This window comes from Aptenodytes patagonicus, chromosome 1 (assembly GCF_965638725.1).
Source record: "Aptenodytes patagonicus chromosome 1, bAptPat1.pri.cur, whole genome shotgun sequence".
NCBI lineage: Eukaryota > Metazoa > Chordata > Aves > Sphenisciformes > Spheniscidae > Aptenodytes > Aptenodytes patagonicus.
The window spans coordinates 193,892,066-193,908,089 of record NC_134949.1 but is presented as its reverse complement, the minus strand read 5'-3'; the positions used below and the strand labels follow the sequence as shown (position 1 = coordinate 193,908,089).

General features: G+C 41.2%; 1 protein-coding gene across 2 annotated transcripts in view; it reads left to right on the top strand.

Annotated features, from left to right (window-relative positions):
* The window catches only part of ENOX1 (ecto-NOX disulfide-thiol exchanger 1), a 382,814-nt gene that overhangs the window by 222,792 nt on the left and 143,998 nt on the right, over positions 1-16,024 (top strand). Inside the window, exon 1 of one of the 2 annotated variants that reach the window (XM_076363466.1) lies at positions 4,892-4,947. The exons of the other annotated variant lie outside the window; for it this stretch is intronic. The gene's annotated coding sequence lies outside the window, so the exon portion shown is untranslated. Of the gene's footprint in view, positions 1-4,891; positions 4,948-16,024 lie in introns of those variants that run through there. 2 annotated transcript variants of the gene reach the window in all.

The following is a 16,024-nucleotide window of genomic DNA, read 5'->3' as shown; positions in this document are numbered from 1 at the left end:
AGGACAGACACATTATCGCTGCCTGCATTTTTAGGTAAGAAACTTGACACTTTGCTATCTGTGTGGCAGGCAAAGTAGACGAAACCAGAAAATATTTTTTTAAATTGCTTCGTGACATGTAAATACAGATTATTTAGTGTGATAATTTGCACATGTATTATAGATTAATGCTATCAAGCTAAACTATGTGATGGCAACCACTGATGCTAATCTTGTGTTCTTTATTCTTCAAAACCAACAAAACTCATCTGCTGAAGGATATACTGAATTGTTGAGTCCAAGAGTTTTTTTATTTTCCTTACATACAATTTAAAAAGCACATCAAGATAAGAGAATTCAAGTGGTATAGGTTATGTGTTCCAATGCAGAGAGTTCTCCTGTTTTTTAAGAAGAGCCTCAAATGGTTTAAGAAATTGCTGATTTAAAAAATAGCAAATAATATATTACACTGTCACCTTTGAAAACCTTGGGAGTTTAATGTAATTTAACAGCTGGTCATTTATATGTGATTGCAACTTGTCGTAAACCTAATGCTGTACAGCTGATAAACAGCGACAGAAAAAGTGGGCGATCCAAAGTACATGCAGTCAAAGCATCCCAGCCTGCATGTATCAATTCCTGTATAAATCACATATGGAAAACTATCAAGCCTGGACTTCTAAAATGCCTGAGACAGGATAGTGCATGAAGCAAATGCAGCAGCCAAAGTTTGTAAAAGCAACTAATACACATATATTTATACATACATGCATATATACATATATGCATACATACATATATGTATTTATACACTGTACGATGTGTATTCAGACCTGATACAGAAGTGTGAATAGCAAAAGTGCTGTACGCTTGCCTTCTGAAAAACTGCCTGCCTTAACTGTTGAGTCCTCTTCCCTCACCCCTGTCCTCGGACTTACCAGTCACATTTGCAAAGCTGAGCCCTTTGCTAGCATCGTGCTGAAAGGAAAATTTGGCATGATTTCCTTCTGTGTAACTGGGGCTCTTTCCCTAATTTGTTTGACACAGATACAGTCCCCAGCAGTCCCTGAAAGGGATTCAAATCCCTCCCTACCATCTTCATCCCTTGTATTTTTTCCAGGTGAACACTGCAACTCTCTCAACAAAGTGGAATTATTTTTTCTTTCCAGGACCCAGGTATGAACGTTTCTGGTAGGAGGCATATAACAGAAACGTGTTTGCCAAATGCTGCTTCTTTTCTTGGGTATGGGAAAGCGTTTTGTTGAAATGGGAAAACCAAATGAATAGAGTCCGCCAGTCCCGCACGCCTCCTGTCTGCGAGCATCCCCACCCTGGGGACGTGGGCTGTGTTACCGACTCAGGGGAATGGGTTTAGAGGAGGCCTTTGTTGAAATATTGGCAGCACATCACTGGACTCGCTGTCATTGCAGATGGAGTGCTTTGCGGAACAGATGGATTCTCAGCTTTCTGAAAGAAAGGGAAGGTACTTGATGTACCACGGTGGGAAAGGAGGGGGGTATTCCAGGCATATGGAAAGGCAGGAAAGAAGGCACGTTCTGTGGTTTTTGGTGCACTTGGAGCCTAGCAACCTCTCTCTGCAAACTTGGGAAAGGGTAAGCACGGCGCTCTGTGAGAGGGCGAAGGGGCTGTAACAGACGTGGAGGAAGTAATTTGCACAGAAGAAATAAAAACGAAGGCAGAGTCTAGAAAAGCCTGCTCTCCTGAACGTATAACTAAGTATTACGTGCTAGGGATGGGGAAGTTCTCCTGCCTGGGATCAGAGGTGCACTCTATTAAGGCACAGGACTAGTGCCAGAGCAGCATAACTGGAACAGAAGACCGGTTAATATTTTAAGGTCTGTTGTGTTGTGAAAGAGACTAGGGATAAATGTTACCTGCCACTGTGAAGCCAGGAATCCCCGTTTTCCAGCTGTGTATGCATTGGTTTCGAACCGTGGTGGCGCAGTTTGTACAATGGCATCGTTCAGATATCATATTGCCTCTTTTCTTGCACTCTTCTTCCTCCCCTCCTTGCCTCCCCATCTTGTTCATACCTCACTTCCATCTTAATTGTTAGGGCAGGATCAGTTCTGTGCAGCACCCAAGAGCCTGCAGTCCTGACTCGAAATGATGTTATCTGATCCAATATTTACTGCTAAAATCTTCATGCAATTGCCAAGTGGAGTGTGACAAGGAAGCAGCATGAACTGAAAGGAGTGATCATATTTTGTGTGTTAATTTTCTACAACTTTTCAGTCGCTTCACACACACACACAGACTTAGCAGAAATATTGCACTTATTTGTGGTACAATTTAGGATATGATGACAATGGATTTTAATCTTTATTTTTACCTCTTAGCTTAATTAGACAATTTCAACACCTCTTGAATGCAGACATTAAAGCTGTTTAGCAATAGTAAGGATGCCAAAGGCCTTGGAAATCCAGATTTTCTGAGAAAAATAAAATGAATCTGATAAAGGGCAAAAAATGTCAAGGTTCTTTCAAAGTGTGATTCGCTGCTGAAAGCAGCCATGCAAAAATATCACTTTCTTAGATAATGGCTCTGGCTTTTGTTCATACTTGGGATTGTGTCTGCAGCAACAGAAATGTCTAAAGTCTTTTTCCTGAAAAATAAAGCGAACTGGATTACATGCACACTTGTGCATCAACTGTGCTCCATTTTGCAGGACCGAATTCTCAGGGAGGCTCTGAGATAAAATAAACAAGGAATCCCATCATTGAATTTTAGTGTGAACATTTTTCAGATTGTTGTGTCTGGATCTCTGCCAAGTTTCAGCCCTATAATAAATTAATTCCAACCCACACAAAAGAGAAGGGGAAAAAAAACCCCAACGACTTCTACAAGACAAAAACACTGGGCAATTTTTATGGGGAAACAAGTGGCCAAGAATAATTTATTGGAAAAATAATTATCTAAAGAGAGAGTGGGCTCTTCTCTCTAATTGGAAACTATAACATTTTCCAGCCTTTCTAAACACAGTATAGGAGGAGCATCAGCATTTTGCTTCACCAACCTGGTTAAATTGAAAATAAAGTTAAGATGTTGCTTTCCTCTTGTTTTATTTCTCCTTACACCCAATACTGCAACTGAGCCCACTTGTCTCTCTCTCTGGCAAAATCTAATCTGGCTGCCACAGGACCTGTGAAAATCATGGAGGTGATGAGCCAGGGTCTGCTTTCTGCATTGTATGTCTGGCTTTATTGAATCTCTAGTCACCCTCAGATAATAAATATTTCATATGTTGGACAGGTGAAAGGTTTCATTCAGCTGCAGATCTGCTTCCAAGGCAACCAATTCCTGTCATTTGAACAGTTTAAACATGTTGAAAACAAAGCTTGCTTTCTGGTTTTCTCCTCTATGATTTTATGTGTAAAGCATTATCTGTCTCCCTCCTGTCCCTCCTACAAGCAGATACAGAAAAGCCAATAGCATTAACGAGTAATTCTAAACAATTTATAACCTAAATGTATTCTCTCTTCCAGTCAAGATGGGATGAAAAATGCCGTTTCATTTTACAAGCATAGAATAAATACCTAGAGATATGAAATTGCCCGAGTTAGCATCTATAAATACTCTGTATGCAAAAAATATATGTAACCACAGTACTACATTATGCTTTACAGTATGTTTCTCCATTACGATAGGCGTTTACTCAATACCATTGTCCAGTAATTCTGCTATAGAGTTGGGGGTTTTTTTGGGCAGGGGGCAGTACCCCAGGTCTTTCTCTGAGAAAAGTTACCGGGAAGATTGTTAGCAAAATGTCTTCAACTGCATCTGATTTCTGCCAGTGTCAGTGCTTGTGACAGATCTTCTGGAAAATGTCTGCTGTATCCTTTACATCTTGCAGCTGAACAAGCTCTTCTGAAGTATAGCTTTCCTCATTCTTCCTCTGCACATTTCTGAGCGTAATGGGCAGCTGCCCTCCCTCCTCCTCTCAAGCCCTCCCCACATCTGGACTTTCTGATTCGTGCTGTGCTCCATGCCCAACTCCATACCAATGCCTGCATCCACTGCTGATGACTTCAACAAGCGCTTCTCTTTACTACCTGCTACATCAATTGTGATGAAAGGACAAATCTATTGGAGCAGTGGTGAAATTTAGGTAGGCAGACTCCAAGTAAAGGGATTATCTACCATCTCATATCAGGCTCAGAGACATTTTTACTTGCATCTGACCTTCTGCGTGGATGTTCCTTTAATGAAATTATGGCAGAATGGTGGCATTTCTCCAGGAGGCACACAGTGGTTTTAGGAGATAAGATGGAGAATGCATCTTGGGGTGAGATTGACAGGTTTTAGGTATTCTGATGGAGATCTATGCATAGGTGGCTTATTTAATCTCTCTGTCCTCTCTTTCTACTTACTGTACAGGTGCTTTGCAGTGATGCTCTATTTGGGGACTAGGAGGACATTCTAGATCCGTTCAGAAAGACTGACATGACATGCACAACTGCTGTTTTGGGTTTAGGGGGGAGATGGAAAGTGGGTACAGTTTGTGATAGGCGTCTTTATGCCTGGTAGCTCTGCGGCTGATCTCCCTATTAGAAACAATTAAACTATATCTGACCTTGCAGCCCTCTCCCTTCTGTTTCCAGGCGTATAGATTTTAGCCAGCAGGTCTCTGGTTAACCCCTCCTCACTGTTGTTTATTTCCCGTCACTCCGCAGACACACCACTGAGCGTTAAGTATGTGAACTCAAAGACGCTCCCTCTCTCCCGTACAGTCTTCCTTAATAGCAAACAGTCACGAGCCGGGCTTCTCCAGGCAGAATTATTTCTACCTAAGAAATATAGGCTTCAGGAGTATGCCCTTTCTCTCACCCTTTTCAGATTGCATTAAAAGCATCCACTTCAAGAAACTACAACCGTGTTTATTCGAGTGTTGAATTTGGAAGTAGTGCCGGGATCCCTGCCACGGCACGCTTGAACCATGAAACCCAGGTCAGTTCCATTTTTTGGTTTTCATGTACTGGCACAACGCTGCAGCGGTTTGAGCTTCCAGGTCTCTGTGGGAGCAGTACTTCTTTTAACATGCAGAAAACATCATATTTGATTTTATAACCTTACCTCTTTTTTTTTTTTTCATGCTACTAAACCAAAGTGTCAGGGTGGCATGCCAGTAAACACAATGCGTTCAAAAAGGATCATGCTGACAGGCTTGAAAACTAAATGCTCTCTTTTAAACAGGCGGGAACAGCTCAGGTTTTCCTTCCTGCCCACCAGGCTACCCCTGGACCTGAGGGGACAGCTGTGCTTAATCTGCCTTTTGCTCTGTCACTGTGACTGCCGGCTATTGCACTATATAACGCACTTTCAGGCTATGGGAGGATAACAAGTTTCAATCACTGTTCACTGTAGGTTGACCTTGTCACTCAAAGGCTACTGACTCAGTAGCCCCTTAGTTTTGTCCGTGAATCAACCCCTTCTCTGACTTCCAGCCTTCTATGGTATTAGGGATTTTGTGAGTTTGTCATATTGCTAGAGAGAAAGGTGCTGGGGCAGCTATTGCACTGTCTGCAACTGATGGGTGATGTTACTAGGGTTGCCTGAGGCACTTTCTAAGGAGGCTGTTTTTGTTAATAAGTCTACTCTAGATCTCAGACTCCAAATTTCACTGAAACTGAGTTTGCATTTTTGAAATTTTATGTGCGTAGTCTTTCACTGCAAGGTGGATTTGCATAGGGACAGTCAAAGGTAGCAAGAGTTGGTACCTGCAATGTTTGTTCCCCCCAAATGTATGTTGGATGACTCTATTTGAAGGCACAGGACTGTTTGTCTGCTTATTGGGAAAACATCTGGAGGCAGTAATGCTTTGTGCAAGGACACTTGTTGGTGTTTTACTGTGGTGTAGATCTGGCTTCCCTTTAATTTCTGTCCCCTGACCCACAGTGGTTGTATGCTTTGATGTTGTTAGAGTGCTCTTGGAGTAAGTGTTCCTCTCAGGGAAAGTTATGCTGCTGTCATTTTATGTGTCATACGGTGGGTGAAGAATTATCGGGAATATACCCAAACATGGGCTTTTCATCACCAAGAAACCTGCAGTTAGAGCCATTGTCCCCTTCCATCACCAAATAAGAGTCCGGAGAGCAAATACCGTCTCCAGCCCAAGTCTTCTCCGGCTTTTCTGTGATGTGTTGAGTTACTTTGCTTCTAAGCACATTTCCCTTCTTTTCAACTTTTCTTTCTTTGTGCATTTGTTCCTTGTCTAATTATTTTAGATCGTTTGCCACAGCTGAACAGAATACAGTAAAGGTAACGCTCTGTGAGCTTCCTGCAGCAGGAAAATTTGTATAAAAAGATAAATATCTTTTGTAGGTATTATATTTATCGAAGACAATGGAGAGATAAGTTTTGAATGACTGAAAATTTTGTAACTACACCGTTAATGTTTAATTACTATTGGCAGCCAAGAAGTACCTTTCTGGATTAACCAGACGCTCTGCTTCGGGGATATGCATAGGTGGCAGAAAGTGATAAAGCTGGTGAAACCGCACCTCTGGGAACATGTAATGGGATCTTTCCTGTGATATGCAAATTATGCTGCCAAGTTGCTGTATAAACAATTCATGGGAGAAGTGGTGAGAGGTAGTTAAATAGCTGGATCACATATCAAAGATAAAATCCATCACTGGGAATGGAAAAATGCGTGAAAAGAGTGGTTTTGCTTTAAAAAATAAATAAATAATTAAAAAATCTTTGCCCAAAGCATGTAGTTGCACTAAAGAGTAAATAGCAAATGATTTATCACGATTGTTGCAGTTCAGAGTAAATGAGCGTTTAGGAAATCAGTGTGCATAGAGTTTGTGAAAAACAAGACTTCTTCTAGTACAAGTAATCTAGCCAATAATGCTTCCTTTTTTTTTTTTTAACTGAGAAAAAAGATTACGTCACAAATGTTAATTTGGTTACTTTTCAGGCAAAAGACATGCACTGCTTACTTTTCAGTGATAAAACCAATCCTGCCATTTCTATTCTAAGCATGAGCAAAGACCTCAGGCAGCCCAGAAAACACATATCAGGGCCGTATACAGCCATAGATCAATGAGCATGCACAAACCTTATTGACACCAGCAGAAGCTGAGCTCATGGCTTCAGCCTGGGTTTCCACTTTTGGTATTTTATACTGTATGAGGAAAGGATTCCAGCTAATCACACTCCTCCAATAAATCAAAGATTACTTTTTCACAAACGGCATCGAAGCCCTCATTGGCATTGTGTCCAACTGCATTGTTTTTCCACAGAGGTCAATCCCTGTAGCACTTGTTTTCCCTCAGCCCTTTCCTCTATCTGCTGTTCATTTAGGATCTGATGTGGCTCAGCTGAAGCCAACTGAGAAGCCCCTGATTAACTTCAATGGGAGCTGGATCATGCGCTAGAGTCCTAAGGGGCCAGCAGCAGAAAATTTAAGAAGACAGCAGGGAATATTAAAGCACCATGAGGCAAGGGAAATATTTTTGGCCTGTGACTTTCTTTTGTTTTGCTATGTAATAGGAGTGATACTCTAGATAGACTTGTACAGTCATAATAAACAGATCCCGCATTCAACAAATGTATCCGATTCTGTTCTATGTTTAATCACCCACGAAAGCTGTATCAGATGCTCTTCCACCAGGAACAATATCTCCTAATTAACTGTGATTAAGGTATGTTATAACAACAGGATGTGAAACTAGATGGATCTGTCTCTTGACGTTTCAAATTTGGGTATTTTTTTTCTGCCAAGTCTCTTAATATGCTTCAATTAATGATAACAGAGGCCAGGCGATTCTCAGTGATGGATCTGCATACGTGAATCTTAGTGCCACTGAGATGAGATGAAGCATGAATCTTTCCACTGTTAAAGCCCCCTTAGAAACATGCATGGACTCCAATTAAGCTGAATTTACTGGTCCAGATGTTGATTACTAGGAAGCCAAGGGTCAAAGCTTGATTGCCTTATCCTGGAAAGTGCCGGAGATGACATGAAAATCTGGTACCTTGTGTGCAGGTTCTTCAAAGGATGTGTCGCCATTTATAGCAGGTATGGCATCTCTTTTCATTCACTGAGAAACCGTACGAAGCTGTTTTATTCATGCACTATTTGAACAAGTAAATTTTTAACTTGAGTGCCCAACGAAGGGATTTGATTATCATCTAGAAAATTATTGCTTCTCCTCTGAGCTGTGGCAGACCCAAGGCGTCACCAACTGATAAGCATTTGGAGAGCTAATCAGTAGTAAAGCTTAGGTATAGTCTTTGTATAGATAGCCTAACAATTAAGGCTTTTTAAACTATTCCTGAATGAAAGGGAATTGCCAACTTAAAAGAGAGAATTTCCTAGCTCAGGCATTTCTGGCCACATAATTAAACTGAATATGCTGCTCCCTTGCCCCTAGCCACAGTTGTCCTAAAGAAGATTAACAGCAATGAATTTCTACCAAGGCTGAAATCTTGTTTGTATCCTGAAATGTGGACTAACACAACAATGTGCTACAAATCCATCTGGCGACTCCTCCCGAACTTGGTGATGCTTCACTGTGTGCCAGTGATGCACTTTGCAGCGTCACCAACCCATGGGACTTGGGGAGGAGTTCACTGTTTCAAAGACGAGCATAGATGAAACTGGGTTTCTGCAGCATTTAGTATGGTGTATAGATATTTGCCTGAAGTAATCTATTAGATGTCACGAAGCATATGCAATCAGAAGGCCTTGTGTAAAACACTGGGACAAAAGGATGAAAAGCATATCTCCCATGCTATTCCACTGAGCAGCTCTATTATGATCAGGACTTAAATTAAGTGATCCACTATATCTGTGATTGCACAATATAATCATTTTCCTAGGATTTTTTTTTGTGTGTGTGTGTGTCATTTATTTTTAGCTACCTCAGTTCCCTGTAACTTCCTAAAGAAAATATTTCATAGATTTATTTGAATTGTGTTCCCAAGCACAATTGTGTTCCCAAGTAAATCAGTTATCTGATTGAGAAATGACATGATTACAAACTTTTAGTTTTCTTTTAAGATACCAATAAAAAATTTTTTTAAAGTCCCATATTTTGTTTGCATCTTATGTGCCCATACTCGCTTGATCACACGCAAGAAATATTTTTGTACACTGTTGCTATGCATGACTAAGAAAGGAGTTGTAGATAGAACAAGATGAGATACAGGCTGTAATTTACACCTGACAGAGTGTGAATTTCAGTGCGAGTCCTTTTAAAGGAAACTTGCTATTTTCTCCACATTCAGATAGACAACGATTCCATAAGAAATTATGATCATTGTCTTTTTTTGTTTGTTCTACTCTGCTTTGGTTTTGATTTTTACTAGGGAAAAAAACATTCCTCAACCTAATGCAATCCAGTGTTATCTGCAGGCCCAGGTCATGGTCTTGTGGTGCTGGACATACCCCATAAGCAGAGAACAGCCTGACTAAGCAAGATTAATAAAGTGTGGGATAAAGAAAGAAAGTATTATCACACCATTTCATGGGTGGGGGATCAAGGCATAGACTGTTTAAATTGCTTGCCCAAGGTCTATTGCGGAGCTATGTGAGGAACAGGAATCTCCTGGATCCCCATCCAGTTGCTTTTCCATTTCTAGAGAACTAAAGACCCCTTATTTGTTTTGGCTGAACTGCAATTTTGGATAGTTTGGAAGACATTTGGAGATAGAAGGAGTCTATTAGTCTTTCCTACTGTCCTGGTTTCACCTACTGAAAGAAATATTAGCAGGCAATTAAAAGAATAACAAATGGGACCCATTCAAACTGCTCCACTTGCTGTTGCTCTGAGCTTCAGGCAAGAAGGTACGTAGAGGTCATTTAACCTGACCATTTATATATCACAGGCCACTAGTGTCACCCGGGCACTCCTAAATTAAACCATATATTTTAGACAGAAATACACCGGACTCACAAAATGTTTTCTATTCAGACTGTAAATTCAAAGGACAGGGCTTTGTTCTCTACATATATCTGCTTTGCACCTCCAGTAGTATCACTTGGATAAACACGGGCAGTTCATACTCCTGTCGGTTTAATCCCTTGCATCATCACAGTTATTTTGATTAATTTAATACCTTGGAGCTTAAAAGAACAAACAAACCATTAACAACATGAGCAGAGATGGTGCCAAAGAGGCATGGACACTGACCCTGGCATCCCGTTCTCCCTCCCGTGTGCCAGCAGAGCTCTGTGCTGCTGTAGGGAGGGTATGGGGCGGTGGCCATCAAGCTGCATTGGGGGAAGCTGAGGGAAACTGCTGCACCCCAGCACCCTTCACACAGGCTATGTCCTCTGCACATTCAAGGGGTGAAGTCAAGCTTTAGTCCCAGGAAAGCATGGCACAGAAGTTTGCTGGATGACAATATAAACAAACAAATCAAAAGCCATCAGTTACCATATTCATAGCTACAGGCCAAATGCTTTATTCATAACGTTGCAGTGAAAGTATTAATGTTGCATTTGTTTAAAAAGTAACTAGTAGGCTACTTGTGACCCTTATAATACACATGTGAAGCAGTGCTCTGCTGGTTTACACTGGTTACATTCTGCTTTATATTTTCCAGAGGGCCAGTTTGCAAGGATTTTTACTGCAGTAACAACTGCTATTTATGAATATAAGTAACTAATTTACCAAAGTTTTACACAGTGACTTCATGGCTTCCACTTCACAGTTAAAGGTTCAGCAAGTCTTTTGGTCTTGTTGTTGACTTTAGGTTGTTTCTGATTGTATGTTGAAGCCTGGAAATACTGTATTACAGTAAAATAAATACATTATTCTTGTTATTGCCCTTGTTATTAGAAAATATTTATATAGTGCAGTAAATTTACATTGTACTTTACCAACATAGATAAAGGCAAATTCTGTGCCCTGAAGAGCTTATAATTCAAATAAGACAAGACAAACAAACCTACAGCGCTTCGGAAAAGGGTGGGTGAAAGGATTATTAACTACATGACAGGGGTGGAGGGCCTACATGAGGAGAGATGGGGATGCTATCATCATCAGTGTTCCTAATTTTGCATCACAGTAGCATCTTAAAAGTCTCAAAAGGGACAAAAGCCTGGCAGCACGAGGTGCTATGCAGGAGCCTGGCAGGAGGGTGGCCTTGCCCCTGGATCTCAGAGCATCGCTAGCTCACTGACATCCCTGCCCAGGGGGCTCCTGGCTAAAGCCAGCATCAGTTCAATTACAGCACAAGGAGCACCAAGTCTCTAGTAGGTTTTAGCCCTGCCTGAGGGAAAATCCACATGATTTCCTGCCCTGAAGAGTTATAATTGAAATTGGAAAAAGCAAACACACATACAGGAAAGCATTTCAGGGGAAGGGGAGTGGAAGTTTGTTGGCTGGGTAAAGGTACGGCAGGACCACCTGGAGGGAAGGAGAGCTTTTAACATTGTTATATTCACCATGATCTACAGCTCAAGCCTCCTCTGCCCGGATCTTCTGACAGCTAGTTACAAGGGAGAAACCTTGAAATATTTTTGTTGCCTGATCATGGCTGATGCACAGTAACTGCTATTCTCCTGATCTGACCTTGTGTTAAATATGGGATTGCTTCTCCCTCAATGGAAGAGAAAGAAGGTGTCCAAGTGTCCTGTGAAGAAGACCACACCCACAGAGTATGTGATATTCCTAAGTTTGCAGCCCTACAGTAACTTGTTAGTGATCCCATACACAACTGTTTAGAAAACAGACAAAATTCCTGGCTCTGCTTAGCAACTTAATTCGACCTCTGCTGAAAGCTAATGGGTATGAGGGAGCACAAAGAGCCTGGAAGCTCTGCTCCGTCCTGTGGGATATGGGAAATCTTCTTTGTTCCCCTCATTTACCCATAGCAAACAACCTGGGAAAAGGGAAAGGACAGAGGGAAACTCCCTGTAGCTGTCCTCACCTCCTAATCAAAATAAGATGCTGCCCCCAAGCATGGCATGAAGGATAAAGAAAGCCAGTAGCAGCCTGGGCAAGGCTGGTGGGCAGAAATAAGGGACTGTGGTAGCTGAGAGGTGTGTGTGGTCCACGCTGATCTTTAAAATGGGAGCTGCAAGGAGCAAGGGAGTTATGTGTCTGGTAAAGAAATGGGGCTGAGGAGATGGGATTCATTTGGAAGTAGGTAGAAAAGGTCCAGGATGAATTCTGCCTCCAGAGAACAGGCAAATGTAGGGCACCACAGCTGTAGGAAATGTGTTTGAGAGGGCAGCTCCCATTGTCAAACACTAATAGTCATATGTTGACATATTCACTGGGGATGGGCAGGAAAAAAAATCAGAAAGCAAACCATCTCTCTCTCTAAATATCCATATCTGTCTATATTTGGGGACATTCTCATGAGTTATTGCAAACTGACTCATGATTTCTGTTCTCCTGAGGTTCGCTGTGCTGCAGTTATCAGGCAGGCAAAGGACAGGAGTGGGACCTGAGTCCCTCGGGACTGAGTGTCTTGTTGGGATTAATACGTCATGCAGGTAGCTGAGCAGTGGTTGGGCTCCCAATTTGCTCAGCCCAGCTCATCTCATCCCATGGGTGTCTGACAAAGCAGATGTCCATATCCAAAATTGCAGTGTAGACTCCTAGCCAGAGAAGTGAGATGTGTACTTCCAAGGTGTGTTTCATTGCCTAGCAAGGTAGGTGTCTGAAACAGGCCGTTGGAAGCATCTTGTTCTCCCCATTGGCGATGAGGGCAGCAGAAAAGCTCAGGCACAGACGTCTGCGTTAGCTGAAGTTAGGTGAGATGAATCCCTCCCTCCCCTAATAAAACAGCACAGTGTAACAGACAATACTGTCTTGGCTGTGAAGAGATATTTGGATAAGGGAATGGCCCGTGGCAGACTAAGGCAAGAAACGTGCCTCCATTGCAAGGAGAAGCATGGAGTCAATGGATAGAAACAAAAAAAAAATACAAAGGAAAGCAAGAAAGAGTATCGTGAGGTAAATGGAGAAGAACAGGAGATATACTAAGAGGAATGGAAGGAATACAAGATAAATGACACCAGGGAGCACACTACCAATTCAGAGCTTGTAGCTGGCGAAAAGATCCTGAGTGTGATGTGCTAAGAGAGGATGGTGGCTTTTGGAGTGAGGACAGCTGTAAGTTGATAGAAGAGATACTGAGTTTTTCTCTTAAGCAGAATTTATCACCAGAAACCTTGAATTAAAACAAACAAAACAAGCCTAAACCTCTTTTCCAGACTTTCACTTATCAGCCATCACTGAGAGAATACTTGATGGTCTTGCATAAAATTTTGATCGATATGACTTTGGATAGCTTCAGTACTCCGTGAAAAAGTGTGTTGCAGATCACCCAGGCACTTAACCTGGGTCACCTCTTGTCACAATTTGGTCCAGTGATAAAGCTATATTTTAAAAATATGAAAATGGTTTGATTGACAAGGATTCTTTTTTCCATGAATCTCTGCCTGAAAAGACAGGCTGCTTTAACTCCAGGAGTTCAATTATACAGGCTTTGAAGGAGAAGAAAAATGATAATGAATGCATTTTAGAAACTTCTAAAAAGTTACTTAAAATAGATTTTCCATACATAATGTTACCATGTGAAACTCAACTGTCTCCTGGTCTTCTGGGGCTAGAAGAGAGCAGTCTGTGTTCATCTGGAAATTCAGTAACGAGGCTCCCCTGCCCCTGATGGACTGTATGATATCATCCCCGGGGCTCTGCCACAGACAGGGGTTACCCGTCAAGCTGTTAATTTTTTCAGGAGGTAGCATGGGAGTGATTTCACTTTAGGTTAGCCAGGAAGCTAAAATGCTCTTTCTGGAAGTGTGTCCCAGCTTGCTTTGGTCTTTTTTTTTTTCTTTTTTTTTCTTTTTCTTCGCCTGTTTTTCTTAAAATAACCCAACCAAACAACCCTTTGTACTGCAGCTGCTTGCAGTAGCTCTAGTAAACACGAGGGAAGGACATTGTACGGTAGAGTGGGAGAAGGTATGTGGTAAGTGTGGTGCATTTATATAGGTGTTCCCTCAAGCCCAGATAGATAAGAAATAGCATGTATAGCTCACTTATAATGACTGGTCCAGGTGCTTTATGGCATCAGAGAGGCATTCCAGCACCTCTCATTTCAGTATTCAGCCTTCCAGTGAAGCTGCTGAAGTGTGTTTGCTCAAGACCTGCTTTGGGTGCTTTCTCTGTTGTCTGAAATACAGTGGTGTGGGATGTCATGTTTCTAAAGCGGTCGGTGGCCTTTAGGAGAAAACAGTGTGACACAAGACCTACTATGAAAATACTGCTGTAAGTAATGAAAAGATTTCAGAATCTTCTTTTTTGTTGTTAAATATAAATTATTAAAATGCAGAAATTTAAAGGAAGGATTGGTCTAATTTAGCCAGTAAGCCACTGCCCTCTTAAATGGGAAGCAAGTGATTCACAATTGCAAGCTGTCTTGGCAGAGTGAAAAACGGAGACGCAATCATCAATTCACAACAGCGTTTTGTGTTCAAGGAATAATCAGACTTGTTTTTATCAAGGCTGCGCTGCATTGCTAGCCTGCACAGTTGCTTTTTTTCCCCCTTCCAGATGATTTTGGAACTGCAAATGCTTTTTCAATCACTAAGCTGGACTTCTATAATGCTTTGCTTAATGTGCCTCCAGATTCTGTTATTTATAGACTTCAGCATATTCAGACTGCAGCTGCTAAAATACACACAAAAGAAAAAGAACATTTGTAATCTGTTAAGGCTTTGCTCCGAGATGCCAGTGAAGTTCAGGATTTAGCATGAAATATTACCGGGTGACCTTTCAAGGAGCATCGGAAGAGAACACCTGTTTATCTCAAAGACCTTTGTTTTATTTTTTTTTCACTGTTGAAATCTTCCAGAGTTCTGCTTTCCGAGGGAAATCTGGCCTTTGTGTGTACCATGTGTTATCATCAAGAAGTGCTGGGGCAGAGGATTTAAGTAATGCAGCATCTCAAATGAGCAGTTCTTCCAGAAAATGTGTTTTGTGCAAATTTGCTTTGTTAAATTTAGAGGGAAACTGTAAATATATTGTGATTTTTCTCTAAGTTGTCTTAGTCCTATCAGTATGGCCATGATTTACTCCTTAACTATTTTTCAGTGAAAATTGGTGGAAAGGATCCTTTGTGACTATGCAAAACCCTACATATTCAGTGTACATAGTGAAAAGTGAAATCTCTTCATGCTGCAGCATGTGTTTTATGAGTTTATAAGATGACAATGTAGTTTTTTTGATGGCATAATCTAGAATGAGCAAAGGTGTTATAGTTCATACATAAGACAAAAAATCGGAAGAATTATGTAAGTGAACACATAAGCAGAGCTCCCAATAGGCTCTAAGGGTTGGACCCTGCTTATCTTCGCTGGGTTGTGCCTAATGAAGCTGTTTTCTTAAGGAAAATGCCAGTGCCTGCAGAATCAATCTTTGCTTTCAAAGGCCTCCTGTAAGAGGGAGGCGTGACAGACAAAACCAGGTAAACAGGGTGACTCTCTGGAGACCCTGGAAAGAAACTGGCTTCTCTTCAGTAGAGTCACGGGGGGATGAAGCATACATTAGATGCCTAAGTTAGGGTCCCATCCCAGAAAATAAGACACTTTTTCAAAAATGCTCTGGCACCTCATGTATTTTTTTAATTGAATTAGTAAATGGTTTTTTTTGCAAATTGTTGCAAGAAATATGTGTTTTCTTTCAATTCCTTTTGAATGTCAGAATTTAGGTGAGGCTTTCTAGGTGTTAACATACCACTAACCATGCAAAAATATGAGACAATGCCTCTTCTTGAAACACTGCACATGCAATATTATTAATAAAAGCCATCTTTAGAGTCACACTGGAGATGTTTGGTTGGTTTTTTTTTCATGTGCTCCAGGTAGGATGGCACAAAAGTATCATGTTCATTGTTGCTACTCCCAGCTTTCTTCTTCATCCTAAGACAGTCAGGAAGAAATGGATAGTGACTGACAGCAAATCCTTGTCTATCTTTTCTTTCTTTTTCTTCCTTCTTTACTGGGAGTCCTGTCTGCAGCTGGAGAAATAAAAACACTGGGAAGAACAGTACAAAA